Source organism: Sorex fumeus, unplaced genomic scaffold (assembly GCF_029834395.1).
Source record: "Sorex fumeus unplaced genomic scaffold, SorFum_2.1 ptg000045l, whole genome shotgun sequence".
Taxonomy (NCBI): Eukaryota; Metazoa; Chordata; class Mammalia; order Eulipotyphla; family Soricidae; genus Sorex; species Sorex fumeus.
In genome coordinates this window covers 5,380,803-5,396,335 of record NW_026606102.1, presented here as the reverse complement: position 1 = coordinate 5,396,335, position 15,533 = coordinate 5,380,803, and the positions used below count along the sequence as shown (strand labels likewise).

At 43.2% G+C, this 15,533-nt stretch overlaps 1 protein-coding gene across 2 annotated transcripts in view; it reads left to right on the top strand.

Annotated features, from left to right (window-relative positions):
* The window catches only part of PATJ (PATJ crumbs cell polarity complex component), a 391,552-nt gene that overhangs the window by 227,117 nt on the left and 148,902 nt on the right, over positions 1–15,533 (top strand). The window lies entirely within an intron of this gene.

Below are 15,533 nucleotides of genomic sequence, written 5' to 3'. Positions count from 1 at the left end.
ATCGGATTTATTTATAATCTTCCCTACAAGCAAGCCGGGGAACAGAGAGCAGGGAGTGCCATGCAGAGAATTGGAGGGATTTGTCAGGTTCCAGAAGCAACCAGAAGGAACAGCGTGGGTGGCACACGGACCACATGCAGGGGGCGTTAGCAGGTAAACTGGCTCGGCTCTTTCCCATACCCTTCAAGAAAGAGGAAGATGTGCCCTGTGCAGCTTCTCCTTGTAGGATAACTCAAACAAAATCTTGTTCTTTTACACGTGCATAGGAGGGTTACTTAAGAATCAGAAATAAAATGCGAGGTCATTTCCTGTTTGCCAGGAATAAAGATATAGAGCGATTTCAAGTAAACCCAAGTCTAGAAATACCTCTTTTATAGGAGGGGGGTGGAACGGAAGGCACTAAGAAAAGTGATGAGCTCAGGCACCGAGAGCACTTTTATGGGAGAACTTCATACATCCCATGCCCACAGGCATCTCTGCAGTCTGCTACTTGCCTTGAGGTATTTTTCAAATCTTTTGGAAGTACAGCATCGAAGTAGCTAAATCACTAGCTTTTGTACATCCATTAATAAGCTTATTTCTCATTTACAGTAAAAGCTTCTGTCATCATAGATGGACTTTCTGAGATCATCATCATTCCTGGGTATCACTTGCCAAGTGTGCTTCTTACTGCAGTAAGCCTGCCTTGAGAGCCCTCCTCTAGTAACGCTTCCCACTGTAGAAACAAGTCTGAGGAGCAGAAAGAAGGGCAAAGGATTTCGAAACTGCAAGAGAGTTATTCTTCCGACAGTTTTGTTAACAGACATCTATCGAATTTATTTATGCACACTAAAAATGCATAATAAACAAACCAAACTTTTTACGGGGGCAGTGGTTTCACGAGTGTTCAAGTATGTCAAATTCTAGATTTTAAGTATGTGGATCATTGTATGTCTATTCTATCTCAATATAGCTCTTAAAATTTGGGTTACCCAGGCGCATATGCTGCCCGAGCCCATGTGCTGCTTGCGCCCACGTAGCTGAGCACATGTGGTGCCCGAGCACATGTGTTGCCCACATCTCCCCTCTTGAGATATGTACTTTCATGCTTTCACACCTAATGCTGGAGTGTGTGGAGGGGCTCTATCCGCCCTTGTAGAAGCCCATGTTCTCTCTTGAGTGCGTTACTCTCTCTCTCTCTCTCCTCTCTCTTCCGCCACACCTTAAAAACCCTCCAAATAAAATCTATTTATTTAGAAAAAAATTTGGGTTACCCAAACTTCACAATAGTAAACCAGCCGTGAAGATGAGCTTTCTGTGTGCAAAGTGAATCTCCATATGGGGTGACTGTAGCACTACCCTGTCCACGGTCTTCCCATTGTTCATCAGTTTGCTCAAGTGGGCTCCAGTAACGTCGCCATTGTGAGACTTGTTATTGTTTTTGGCATATCAAATATATCATGGGTAGCTTGCCAGGCTTTGCCGTGAGGGCAGGACACTCTCGGTAGCTTGCCGGGCTCTCTGAGAGGGACAGAGGAATCAACCCAGGTTGGCCACGGGCAAGGCAAATGCCCTACCTACTGTACCATTTCTCCAGCCCGGGGGGTGATTATAGAGTCACCAAATACTCTACAGCCTAATTCACAGCTTGGCTTCTCAATGGTAGACAAAGAAGAATTACCATATGTGCAGCCCTTTTCATTTCTTCAAAGTGCAGTCCTTAGTTGGGGACCTATGCTCTGGAACTGCCAATTAAACTTGGTTCTTAAAACCAACTCCTCTGCGTGCACAAGTCTCCAAATTTCATTCCCAGAGTAGAATGGGCTGAGCACCACTGGGTATACTTATGGTGGCCTGAGCACTAGACCTTTAGGCCACATAGCTAGGCCAAGTATCACAAGGAGTGGCCATGGGATTCCCTGTGTCTTGCTTTTTACCAGTTCTCTGGTCATAACAACAACCAATAGTCATCCATGTCTTGCTCTGTCATCTTCCCTATGTAATCCCGCAAGTTACATGCCAGTTTGAATTACAAGGACGTTGAGAAATCGGGAGTAAGAGAGCTGAAAGAGTTTTGTGGCCAATAGTACCTTGAATTACATTGGCTTTCTGTCTAGGAAAATATGTTGTGGGGGAGGATTATTCTTCTTCTCTTCCCCTTTTTTATTCTACTCTGCCCTGTGGGTACTAGAAGGCCCCCTCTCAGTCATCTACTTCATTTGACCAGATGAATCAAGTTTTAGTGCTTTGCAGCACGTCCAAGAGAAACACCAAGAAAATCAGAACCTCAAAATGGATTGTAGGAAAAGGTGGAGGCCTAGATCACCCTTTACCCCAGTGTGTAGAGAGTTGATGGTCAAGAAAGGAAAGAAATCAAGGGGAGAAGAAGAAAACAGGAAAGTCATGGGTGAACAGGCACCAGAGCTTCAGATATGTTGGTGATGTGAGTGAGTGGTAGAGCCACATATCCCAAACACACTCAACAACACTGAAAACATGAGATCTAAACTGCTACCATTGGAACTTTGTAATGCACCTGTCAAGTTGACAGGTCGGAATGGGGCCGGGGTTGGGAGTGTGGAGGATAAGAGGGAAACCAACAATTGTGGTGGGATTGGTGTGGAAATATTATATGCCTAAAACTCAGCTATCAGTAGTTTTGAAAATAAGGTTCTTTAATACAAAAAAAAAGAAAGAAAAAGAAAATAATAACAATAAAGATGTCGGAAGCTGAGGAAAAAAAATCAGAACTTCAGATAAACACATTTTTCCATTCACTCCCTTCAGCTGAGAAATGTTTTTGGCCTTTTTTAAAAAATACTTTGAAAATTACCTTGGAACTCAAAAGAAAATCTTATAATTTCCCCAACTCTTTCAAGTAAGAGATTTGTGAGCTACAAGAGTGAATGAGGTGAGCTCCATAGTGCTAGGGCTTCACCTATCGAAGATATTTCAATTTAATTAGTTTTGTTTGAGACCAAGTAAATCACTTACTCTTGAGCCTTTTAAATGAATGTGTTCCTTGGGGACACTGTAGTTGGCAAGAAATAGATTAAATCAAAGTGGCAGGGGACCTCATCCCAACCCGGCCTCCATTCAGCTTTGTCCTTAAAAATCTGCTGCTTTGCCCAAAAGATGATTAAGTTATAGGAGCTTGATACATAATATTTTCTCTTTTGGAGAAGAAATGAATAGCATCATTTATTAGGGAACATTTTTTCATTACAGAGAAATTGTGCTTCCTTGCAAGTTTTCATCTTCTAGTCTCCAGCTCTGCTCTTGGGACTTCTTGCCTTCAGTTCTCTCAGCTGCAAATCTCAAGTGGGGGATTAGAAAGTGAAGATCATTCTTCACAGGCTCTGGTGTCTGAGATATGGAGAATGAGAGAATATTCTGGAAGGTCTTCTTGAATACCCTGGACAACTCAGTTCTCTGTTGTACCACACCACTGTGATTTCTAGAAAGACACATACATGCTCATGTCTGTAGCTTTTCCTCCATCCTGGCACCTTTGCTCCCCCTCCTCGTTTCCCTGGTGTCTGCTAAGCTTCTGTCTCCCCCTCCACCAGACCCACCCAGCCACCTGCTGGCCTCCTGCCCCATCCAACAGCAGTGCAGTGATTGACCTAAGGCTTGGTCACTTATCCACCTGCCGGGTGCTGGAATTGAATTCCTGCAAAATGACTTTCAGGGACTCTAGTATCTAGAAAACATCCTTAGGGCTCAGTAAGTCTCAGCTGTGAAAATGATAGAAATGACAATTCTTCTTTCTACGCCGTTTACATAATGATGGTTGAAAAATATATGGGTGAATACGCAGCATATCTGTTATGCTTCCACTGGAACATTTCTTGCTCTGGGATTTCTATTTTGAGACACCCTGTAAATTGGATTTAAAATTTCATAGGATTAAAAATGACTTACTTATCCTAAGACTTTTAAGTACCCTAAATAAGTACCCTTAGGAATATTTCTAATTGATATCAGAAGTAGGTTTTGGGCTCAAAAGATTTAACTATAAATACTGACTTTAGCATGTTATATCGGCCAAACTCCCTGAACACAGCTTCAATTTCTCCATGAATATAATAAGATAATTGTGCATTCCTCTGCTGGTTTCCATGATACTTAACCTGGTCTAATGTACTGAAGGCATATGTATGTGTGTACTGTGTGTGCCTTGTGTGCAGTTAGAAAATACCAATGTTGGGCTGGAGCGATAGTACAGCGGGTAGGGCCATTTGCCTTGCACGCGGCTGACCCGGGTTTGATTCCCAGCATCCCACATGGTCCCCCAAGCACCGCCAGGAGTAATTCCTGAGTGCAAAGCCAGTAGTAACCCCCTGAGCATCACCGGATATGACCCAAAAGAGAAAAAAGATACCAATCTTGAAAACAACCCGGGGGAGGGGGGGGGGCGTTGGAAAGATGGTTTCAAGGGCTGTTGCTCATGGCAGGCATGCATCAAGCCCTGATTTCTGGCTCCAGCATGGACTCCAAGCCCTGCTGCATGTACTATAGCCCAGACACCTCTGGGCAATGCTGAGCCCAGGAAACGTGAAGTCGCTTGGCCTGCACGTTGATGTACTGGGCCCAGTTGGCCAAGTACCATCCAGGGTGGCCCCTCAGCTTCCTAAGCATTGCTGGGGAGTTGGAGGATAATCCCCAAAAGCGACACTAGGAGCTGGGACGACTTAGCAGATAGAGCTCATGCATTAGATATTTGAGTCCCTGGGTTTGATTATCACATTGCTAGAAAACAAAAGAAGAAATTCCCTTAGCCACATTTGAATGTTGCCGTAGATCTATAATTTGCATTGCTAGGAATTTTCATTTGGAACTGGAGGATTAGTGCAGGGGCTCAGAGCCCTGGCCTGGCAGAGGTATGGTCACAAGTTCAAATTCTGTATGCCCCACATGCATTCTCCACGGTCCTTTGCTATCTGCTACCCCCAACAGTTCCTCACGCAGTCCCCAGCTACAACCACAACCAGTTCCGTGTCAGCACCACCAAAAGGAGAGTGGTAGCAGAGAAGGTGTGTGAGGCCCCCGATCAGGAAGTGCAGGCCTCTGGCAAACACAGTTGTGAGCCCCTTAACTGTGATTTTTTTTTCTTACTCAGTTGAGCACACATTGCCCAATGAGCATGTGTGAGCATGTGTGAGCACTGCAAGAAAGGAAGGCAAATTTCAGTGAACTCTGTGTCTGAGCTCGAATTCCTGGGGGTCAAGCCCAGCCAGCACCATAGCCAGGCATGTGTGCGAGCCCTAGGCATCACAGCAACAGAGAGATGGGGAGAAAGGATGAAAAAACCTTTTTTTAAAAAAAAAGGAAATAAATAAATGATTTTATTTATTTATTTATTTTGGCTTTTTGGGTCATGCCCAGCAGTGCACAGGAGTTACTCCTGGCTTTCCACTCAAGAATGACTCCTGGTGGTGCTTAGGGGACAATATGGGATGCTGGGACCATATAGGACCATATAGGATGCTGCGTCGGCTGCATGCAAGGCAAACACTCTACCCGCTGTACTATCACTCCAGCCCCAGGAGATGATTTTAAATCCCACAGGTCAGAGAAGCCATCGAAGTTAGCCTTTTATCGATATTTTCTTTAGACTCAGATAATTGTAGGTAGTTGAATGTAATGTTGTAATTGTCATTTTATCACTGGATAAGGCTCTGTCTTGGTGGCATCAGACTGAGAGCTGTGCCATCCTCCTTTATCAGCTTTGAATGACTCTGTTTTCTATTTATTGTGGAAGCAAGGACAAGTCTTTTGGTGGTAAATGTATACTTTTTTCCTATAAAGCAGGTACAGTCACGATGAATATTTTGATACCAGAGCTTTAAAAACTCAAAATATGAGAAATCGTTTTTGATTAATTCTCATAACTTTTTTTTTTTTTTTTTTGCTTTTTGGGTCACACCCGGCAATGCTCAGGGATTACTTCTGGCTTATGTACTCAGGAATTACTCCTGGTGGTGCTCGGGGGACCATATGGAATGCTGGGAATCGAACCTGTGTCGGCCATGTTGGCTGCATGCAAGGCAAACGCCCTACCTGCTGTGCTATCGCTCCAGCCCCATAATTCTTATAACTTTTAGATTAAAAATCAATTTATAGGAGCTGGGAGGGGTCAGAGAGGTAGTATAGTGCCTAAGACGCTTGTCTTGCACACAGCTGATCCAGATTCAATCCCTGCACCCCATATGGTCCCGCTGAGCACCATCAGGAGTGATCCCTGAGCACAAAGCCCCATCAAGAGTGAGCCCTAAACACCACGAGGTGTTTCCCCAAAACAAAAATCATAACCAAGAAAAATAAACCTATAGGGGCTGGGAGATGGTGTGAAAGGCTAAAGCACGTGCTAGTCATGCAGGACCCCTGGGTTCAACCCCTGACACTGCATCATTTCCCCAAATACACTCAGGAGGCCCCTCACCTCTCAAAAGACATAAACACCTAGGGTTTGTTTGGGTTTTCTTCATGTACAATACTCAATAACAGAATTTATTAAAGAAAACTTGGGGCCAGAAAGGTAGAAAAGCAGGTAGGGCCCTTGCTGTGCACAAGGCTGACCTTGATTTCATCCCCAGCACCATATATTCCTTCATGAGCCCCCCAGGAATGATCCCTGAGTGCACCGACAGTCTCAGTACCACCAGCTTGCCCTTCTAAAAGAAGGTTAACCTTTAGATTCTGATGTCTAGAAATTTAAATTTACAGTGTATTTGTAAGTAGAGAGAGCTCCCGTTTTGTTATTAGTTCAAATACCTGAATTCCAACCTAGTTCCTTAATATCACGTTGCCAGTGTTATTAAGTGGAATCCTTCCACTGTAATAAAAGAAAGGAAAAAAAAGAAAGGGCAGAGGGACTCTGGGTATCCTCTTGTGTTCAAACCTCAGGCAAACCCGACGCTTGAACTAAATTTTAATTTTTGTATAATTAATATTTCTAAACCCAGCTCAAGTTAATTAACTTTTCTTTCCAATTTGGTTAGTTTTCTGAATAGACTTAATTGATCTGCTCTTCAGCATAGATTTATAGTTATGTCCAGTTGAACTATATGAAATGAACAATAATTTAAAACCTAGCTCCAGAATACTTTTTTTTTTTTAATTTTTTTTTTTTTATTTATTGAATCACCTTGGGAAAGGTTACAAAGCTTTCAGGTTTAGGTCTCAGTCATGCAAATATCAAACACATTTCCCTTTACCAATACTTTTTTTTTTACCATGAAGAACCCCAATAAAACCCCACCCCCCACCCTCCAGAATACTTTTGAATGATAGGTTTTATTGAAATAAATCTCATTAGTGACCTCTAAGTGATAGTTTATATACTGGAGCACAAAAGCAAGTCTATTTACTTTTGCTGAATCTTTCCTGAATTAGCCCTAACTCTACTTCTGTAGAATCTATAAAATGGCTCAGTTAGTGGGGCCAAGTGATAGTCCAATGGGTAGGGCATTTGCCTTACATGCAGTCAATCCAGGTTCAATCCCTGACACCCCAGATGATCCCCTGAGCCCCATCAGAAGTAATCCCTACACAGCCAGGTATAGCCCAAAAACCAAAAACAAGAAAGAAGGAAGAAAGGAAAGAAGAAAGGATGGGAGGGAGAGACAGAGGGAAGAAAGGATAGCGGGATGAATTTCTTGGCCAGTAAGATAGTACAGTCATTAAAGTACTTGCCTTCCAGATAGCTGGCCTGAGTTTGATCCCCAGCATCCCATATGGTCCCATGAGCAGGTTTGACCCCCAGGAGTAAGTAATGCATGCAGAGCCAGGAGTAACTCCTGAGCATCTCTGGGTGTAGCCCTGAAACAAGGCAATACTGGTGCAGTTAAGGAAACTTATTCTGGTACCTAAATATAGCAGGTTTTCCCACATTTGTGCGATTTTTTTTCCTACAACAGAGCCAGAAATCAACTCATAAAAGGAAATATGAACCACAAACGAAAAGCCAACATCCCATCATTTTTTATTACAATGTAATACTTTTTGCAAATACATATTTTTCTCATTTGGGTAGTTGTGTCTTCAGCTGCTATATTTTACTTTTAATGACATTTCATTGTACTGGAAATTGGGAACACAGGAGAAGATGCACTAACTCTTGCCTGGTGTCCTCCTGGGATAAGGACTATGGATGGGATAGTTTTTGACTTGAGACGCAGAATCTCCTGAGGCCACTTTTGTCAGTAATCAGAACTGAGGGCCAAACATATTTTTAAAAATCAGAATTGTGGGAACAAAGCATATAAAGCTTCTTTAAGCCAAAACTCGTTTCCCCTCATCTTCTTTTTTTACTCCTTTCAAATGCCAACAAGACTTTTGAGCATCTGAGAATGCAAAGGACTAGGAGAGAGAAGCAGTGTGGGATAAGAGAGCTAATATTTAGAATTAAAAGATCCCCCAAACTATGCAGATAGAGACTTTTGAGGGATGTAAGTGGGGAAGGAGGGTTGGACCACACTTGACAGTGCCCAGGGAATCAAGGAATGTCAGGTATGGGGTGAGCCACATGGATAAGCTCCTTATCTTCTCTGCTTTGTTTTTGGCCCCAGTTAGAACCTTTTTGTTATGAAGAATACAAATTAGGGAGCCAGAGAAACAATATAGCAGGTAAGGCATTTACCTTGCACACAGCCAGCCCAGGTTTGATCCCCACCACCCCATGTGGTCCCCCGAGCACTGCCAAGAGAGATCCTTCAGTGTAGAGCCTGGAGCAAGCCCTGAGGACCACCAGGTGTAACCCCCACCCAATTTTATAAGAGAGAGAGAGAGAGAGAGAGGATACAAATTAGTGTAAGGTAATTGTCCCCAAGTGGTTGTCTCCTTCCAAAGATCTCCATCGCCTCTGTTCATCTTTGTCCCACTTTCTCGGTGATTCAGAAAGTAAGACCCATGGGCACAGAATACACTTACCAGAGTCACAATTTGATTATTATCAGATAAAAGAGATAAATTGTCACCCAAACTAGGTTACTTTTGAGAAGAAGCATTATTAATCACCGGAATGGAGTACATAAGCTTGATAACCCTAAAAATCAGGAGGTCTGGCTCTACGAGCCCCCCACCCCCACTCGAGGTGAAGGGTCAAAGATCACAGGGAAAGCGAGGGAACAGCAAATCAGGACAAAAGGAGAGTTTCCCCACACCACAAGATCAGACCAAAGAGCAGGAACCCACTGACTATTCCTCATATATATCATGGCATCACCTTCAAAAGAAGGAATTTTCAGAAAAGGCACTTAAGTGTCTCCATAGTGATTTTCCCCCGAGCTCTAGTTCATCTATTCTTTAAAAAAGGGAGCAGTGTATTCCCTCAAATAAAACATTCTGATTGTTTTTCTTTGGCTTACTCAGATAAGAAAACAGTGAAGAGGTGGGCAATCTAGCTAGGTACAGTGAAGTGTGATTGGTGGCGGTGACTCAGTCTGTTCTGTCGTTTGCACCCAGAGGAAGGGAGGGTGTAAGAGATGCTGTGTGATGTCTGGGACTGAAGAAGCCCAGCGGCCCAACACAAAGCACTCACTCCAGGCCCTGTGCCGAAACAGGCTGGCTCTGACCTCTGTATCTCGGAACTCCAGGGACCAAGATGATCAGGGACCAGAATCCACCTGAATCCCGCACAGGGTTGATACGAGAGACATATTGATAGAAGTAGTCTTTAGAAATGGTTCAATGTTCATGTGTTCTTTGCAAACAGTGTGACCTCTAGGCATTCCCCAAGATTGCAAGCTTTTAATTAGAAGCTCAATCACCTACCCTCTCCTTGGAGGTTTAAATAAAATGTCAAGCATAAGAAGCTTAGTTCAGTGCATATAAGCAACCAATAAATTATTAGTATTAATTGGAATTAACCTGAAAGACTCCCCAGAATTGTAGACCACTTTCTTTTCAGCCTGTGCCGTGCTTGGAAGACCTCCTCCATCTGTTTAAAGAATGTCTCAGAGAACCCCAGCTTCTCAGAAATAGAGTAAGTGATAACCTGATGTTAATTGTGCACTGGAAAAAAAATATTCGTACTTACTGAGTTTTCTCTAGAGTCTTTTTCCTTTACTGATGAAGAAATAAAAACTGCTTCTGTAGCTGGAAGCAAGATCCATTTCATGAAAATGCTAAAAATTATTTTTATATTAATAAGATTTAAGAATATGCACAAGAAATCTCTCTCCTGAATCCCAGAGGCGGCAAATGTGTCATTTCTAAGGCCAGAAAGGGAAGGTGTTGTTTTGGATTTTTTAAAACCCAGAATTCTGCATTTTCCTTTTAGAATTTATTCATCTGATCAGGTTTCACTCTACCTTGGGTTTCTTGTTCTGGTCCCAGTTTTCCACCAAAGAACTGAGTTTCTCCAGAGGCCTCTCAGCATTGGCAGGGAGCAGCTGTCCCAGCAGTAAACACCCAGGTTGTTGGCCTTGAAAAAAAGCATCAAGCAAGCTGCTTTGCCTCTTGGCTGCCAGAGTCTCTGAATACTTGGAAATAGCACCTTCCATCCAGGCTTAGGAAATTAACGTGCATGGCCTGTTTCCTTTATCTGGGCTGTAATTTCCCCTCTTTAAGGAATACAGTACTAGGCAACCTATAAAAATAGAGGGCCACCAGCCAAAAAAGGCATAGCCATGAACACAGAACCATTTTATTTCCTATATGCTCAAAGTTTTGCAAAGCAAAAATGAAAGAAAGAAAGAAAGAAAGAAAGAAAGAAAGAAAGAAAGAAAGAAAGAAAGGAGGGAGGGAGGGAGGGAGGGAGGGAGGGAGGAAGGAAGGAAGGAAGGAGAAGAGGGCAAGGAAGGGCAGGATGGGAATGGGAGGGGAAAAAGGCATGGTTAGGAGCCAGGACAATAGTACAGCGGGAGGGTAAGGGCCCTTGCCTTGCACATGGCCAACCTGGGTTCAATCCCTGGCACCCCATATGGTGCCCTTCCCCCCAAAGCCCACCGGAAAAACACAGATGAGTGTGCCCCAGAAAAACAAAACAAAACCAAAAAATGTAGTGGGTTAGTGCCATTTCCTTTCAGGGCTCAGGACATCTTTACTGGACCCCTGGGTGCAAGCTCTGTGTCTCAAACAGGAAGAACTCAAAGGGAGGTCCCCAGAGGCTGCTGTCTGGGGTCCAGGGCAGTTAGTGAATATGTACCTGCCGCCTGGTCAGATGGACTCTGCCATGGAGGTCAGGGTGTTGGGGGCTGCGGGGTTGCCATGCAGGATGGCTAAAGCCTGTGCTGTGGCATTCAGACAGGAAGGCTGGGGATTGGGGTGGGGGTGGGGGCTCCGAATTCGGGAATGCCTTTCCTCAAGCAAAGGCCAGGCACAGCCAGGGAGATGTTTGCCAGCAATTACCTCCACGCCAGGCCTGGAATCAAGCTTGTTCCTCACGTCATCTCCTTTTAAAATTGAGACAGAGAGCCCTGCCTGCAGTTCATTGCAAATTAAAGTAATTGAAAAATACATTTATCCCAAAGAAGGGGCTGTGCTAGACATACTCTTATATGACGAGGCACCATACTTAATACATTTTGGATATCTTCTTATGCCGCTGAACCTGCTTTTTCACATTATTCTTCGTGCCTACATGATTTGTTTAACCATTTCCTTGATAATGAAGTTAGGTAAGAAGATGTAAGTGTATGACAAAACCATGAAAGTACTAAGGAGAAAATAAATCATCTAGGGCATAGTCTAGATTTTTGTTTGTTTTTCTTTTAAGACCACTCTCAGCAGTGCTCAGGCCTCACTCCTGGCTCTGTACTCGGGGATCATTCCTGGTGAGCCAAGACCAAACCCAAGTCAGCAGCAAGAGCACTCACTACCTGCTGTACTCTTTCTCTCCAACACTTCCATTCTTACTGTTTTTGAGCCTTCTCCATATAGTTTTCTGTAGAAGCTGAACCAGGTGACATTTCCATCAGCAGTGAGTGAGTTCCTTTTTTGGCACACCCCTCCAACACTTGTTAATTTTCAATGTTTTTAAGAATGACAGGTCGTAAGATTTTTTTCTTTTTTAGGAGCATCATTAAGTGAAGGGTACAGGGATTGTTCGTAAAGCCCCCACTTCCCCTGCAACACGTACACACATACATACACAGCTGCCTCAATACTAACACTAACCACGGACTGGGTGCAGTTACCGAACCCATTTCAGTGCATTCTCATGTTGCATTAAGGTTCACATTGTGTCGGGCATTTGGTGGGTTTGGACAAGCATAGAATGACATGCAACCATCATTACTCTGTCATACAAAAGGTAGGCCTTTATAAAGTGCTATTTATTTATTTATTTATTTATTTATTTATTACAGCAGTGTTAATGTTCTCCATCTACCCCCCTCCTCTCCTCCTTGGGAACCTCAGTTTTGTGCTCAGAGTCCGAAGTTTGTTTTCATTTGCCGTTGTCTGTCCCTCTCTTTGTTTTTTGTTATCGCACATACCCAGAGTAAGATCATCCAGCACTTGTCCTTCTCATCTGACATACTTCACTTCATGTAGCATCTTTGTCCAACCCAAGCTGTGGCCAGAGATAAGCTATCATCTTTTCTTTTTTCTTTTTTAAATTTTTCTGTTGGATGTTTATTATGGATTAGGGAGAGAAATATTTTATTTTATTTATTTTTAATTTTTTTATTTTGTAAAGTTGTTCACAATATTTAGTTACATTTAATATTCAGACACCAATCCGACCACCATTACATCTTTCCACCATCAAATTTTGGGTGTTTCCATCCCAAACCCCAATCCCTGCCCCAAGGCAGAACCAAAATAATATATATTTTTTATTGTTTGTTATGAAAAACTGCCGAAAATGCTACAAAAAAGTATCCTTAGAGGAAAGACTGTGAAGATTGTTGTATTTCACCCAAGGACCATTAAGCCCTTCTATATGAGATCACTAACATGTTGTTAAAGGTTGAGCCTTGTGTACTTTTTATATACGTATCTTAAAAGAAAAAATGTATATATTTTCCCTCTAAGATTGGTTGCCTCCCAGTGCTGGCGTGGATGTGGGGGAAAAAGGGACACTCTTTCACTGTTGGTAGGAATGCCCACTATTCCAGCCTTTCTGGGAAACAATATGGACAGTCCTTCAAAAACTAGAAATTGAGCTTCCATATGATCACACAATACCACTTCTGGGAATATATCCCGAGGATGCAAAAAAGCACAGTAGAAATGACATCTGTACCTATATGTTCATTGCAGCACTGTTCACAATAGCCAAAATCTGGAAACGCAAGTGCCCTAGAACAGATACTGGTTAAAGAAACTTTGGTACATCTACACAGTGGAATACTATGCAGTGGTCAGGAGAGATGAAGTCATGAACTTTGCTTATAAGTGGATAGACATGGAGAGTATCATGCTAAGTGAAATGAGTCAGAAAGGACAGACATAGAAGGACTGCACTCATTTGTGGAGTATAAAATAACATAACATGAGGCTGACACCTAAGGATAGTAGATACATGGGACAGGTAGACTGCTCCATAGCTGGAAGCCTGCCTCATGAGCAAAAGGGAGAAGGCAGCTGGAATAGAGAAGGGATCACTAAGAAAACAATGGCTAGAGGAATCCATCGAGATGGGAGATGTGTGCAGAAAGTAGATAAAGGACCAAACATGATGGCCTCTCAGTAGCTATGTAGCAAAACAATGCCCAAAAGTAGAGAGAGAGTATGAGGAAAATTGTCTGCCATGAAGGCAGGGAAAGGGTGGGAGAGGGGAGTATACGGGGGATATTGGTGGTGGGGAATGTGCACTGGTGGAGAGATGGGTGTTTGATCATTGTGTGATTGTAACCCAAACATGAAAGCTTGTAACTATCTCACGGTTATTCAATAAAATTTTTAAAAAATTGGTTGCCTCCTACTTTGAACCCTATCACATGTAGCACCGTAATCTTGGAGTATGGGTAGGGTGTGTGGTTTGAAGCATTTGTGGCTGTTGTGGTCCAGGAAGAGATTCACTCGTGGGTGATGCTCTGCCTGAGCGTGTGGAGAGCGGCTGTGAGCATGCATGCAGCACCTGGGTTCTGGAGGGTGTTGGCTGTGGGAGCTGGGTCCCTTGGAACAGGGATTGCTCTCACCCACCCCCCTCTGGGGCGCCCCGAGTGGAACAGCCTGGTGCGAGGTGTGGCGGCATGGTTATGGTGAGTATCATGTTATGCTGCCTTCCAGGAGAGAAGGACCTGCGATCTGGATGGTGGTAGATGATGAGATTATCTGGTGCTGACCAGAGGTGGCTTATGGACATGACTGCTGATTTGCCAGAGATGGGGGGTATGGGTGGAGGATCTCTGTTCTCCATCCTGTTGAACAGTCACAAAGTTCCCATACTTGGGTTTTTCAGGAGATTCACTCATGGATGAAGCTCTGCCCGAGTGTGTGGAGAGCGTGGCTAGGTTCTGGAAGCTAGGTCGTCTGCTGGGGCTGGATCCCTTGGGGCGTGGAGGGGTATCAGCTTTTCTTATGGCCTGTAGTATTCCTTTGCATATATATATATATATATATATATATATATATATATATATAGCACAATTTCTTTGCCCACTTATCTGTTGTTGGGTATTTGGATTGTTTCCAGATATAGGCTTTTTGTAGTGTCACAATAAACATAGGTATGCATGTATCTTTTCTATTTAGTGTTTCTGTGTTCTTAGGAGAGAGGAACTGATGTGTCAGATAGTAGTTAGATTTCTAACATTTTGACACTTTCCATATCATTTTTCACAGAGGCTGAACCAGACAAGAGTCGAAAGTTGAGGGTGGGCACATTAGAAATTTATGATAATATAAAGGCAAAAGCCACAGCAGAAAGGGAAAAAAAAGATGCATTGGTTTGGATACTGTAGCACTGTAGCATTGTCCTTCCCTTGTTCATCGATTTGCTCAAGCGGGCACCAGTACTGACTCCATTGTGAGATTTGTTGTTACTATTTTTGGCATATCAAATACACCATGGGGAGCTTGCCAGGCTCTGCCGTGTGGGTGGGATACTCTCGGTAGCTTGCCGGGCTCTCCAAGAGGGATGGAGGAATCGAACCCAGGTTGGCTGCATGCAAGGTCTACCCGCTGTGCTCTTGCTCCAGCCCACAAAACCCTTCTGGACTATAAAGATTTCTATAAATATAATTTAAAAGAATTATCTCATAGAATTCTCATAATAGTTAAATGAAATGGAGGTGCTAATTCCATTTGGGAAAGAGAAGACTAGGGCTCAGAGAGCTGCAAAGTAGGGCTCAGTGGCTTTCAGGGAGATCAGTGATGCAAAGAGTAAAAGCAGATGGAACAGGAGGCCCAGTGAGGCGGGTCTCAAGTTTTGTCTCTGCCGTGGATATGAAATCAGCTTTTCTGCTTCTGAATGATGGAGGAGCTTCATTTTTTAGGCAGTTAGAAATACTGTCTTTTCATTCATCATTTCAAGTGTTCACTCCTGTAACTTTTCTCATGACACTCTTAGGACTAAAATGATACATTTTTCAGGTGTGTCTTCAGCATTTCAGAAACATTATAAAAGGCATGACTTCCTTTTTATGATCTCTTATAGA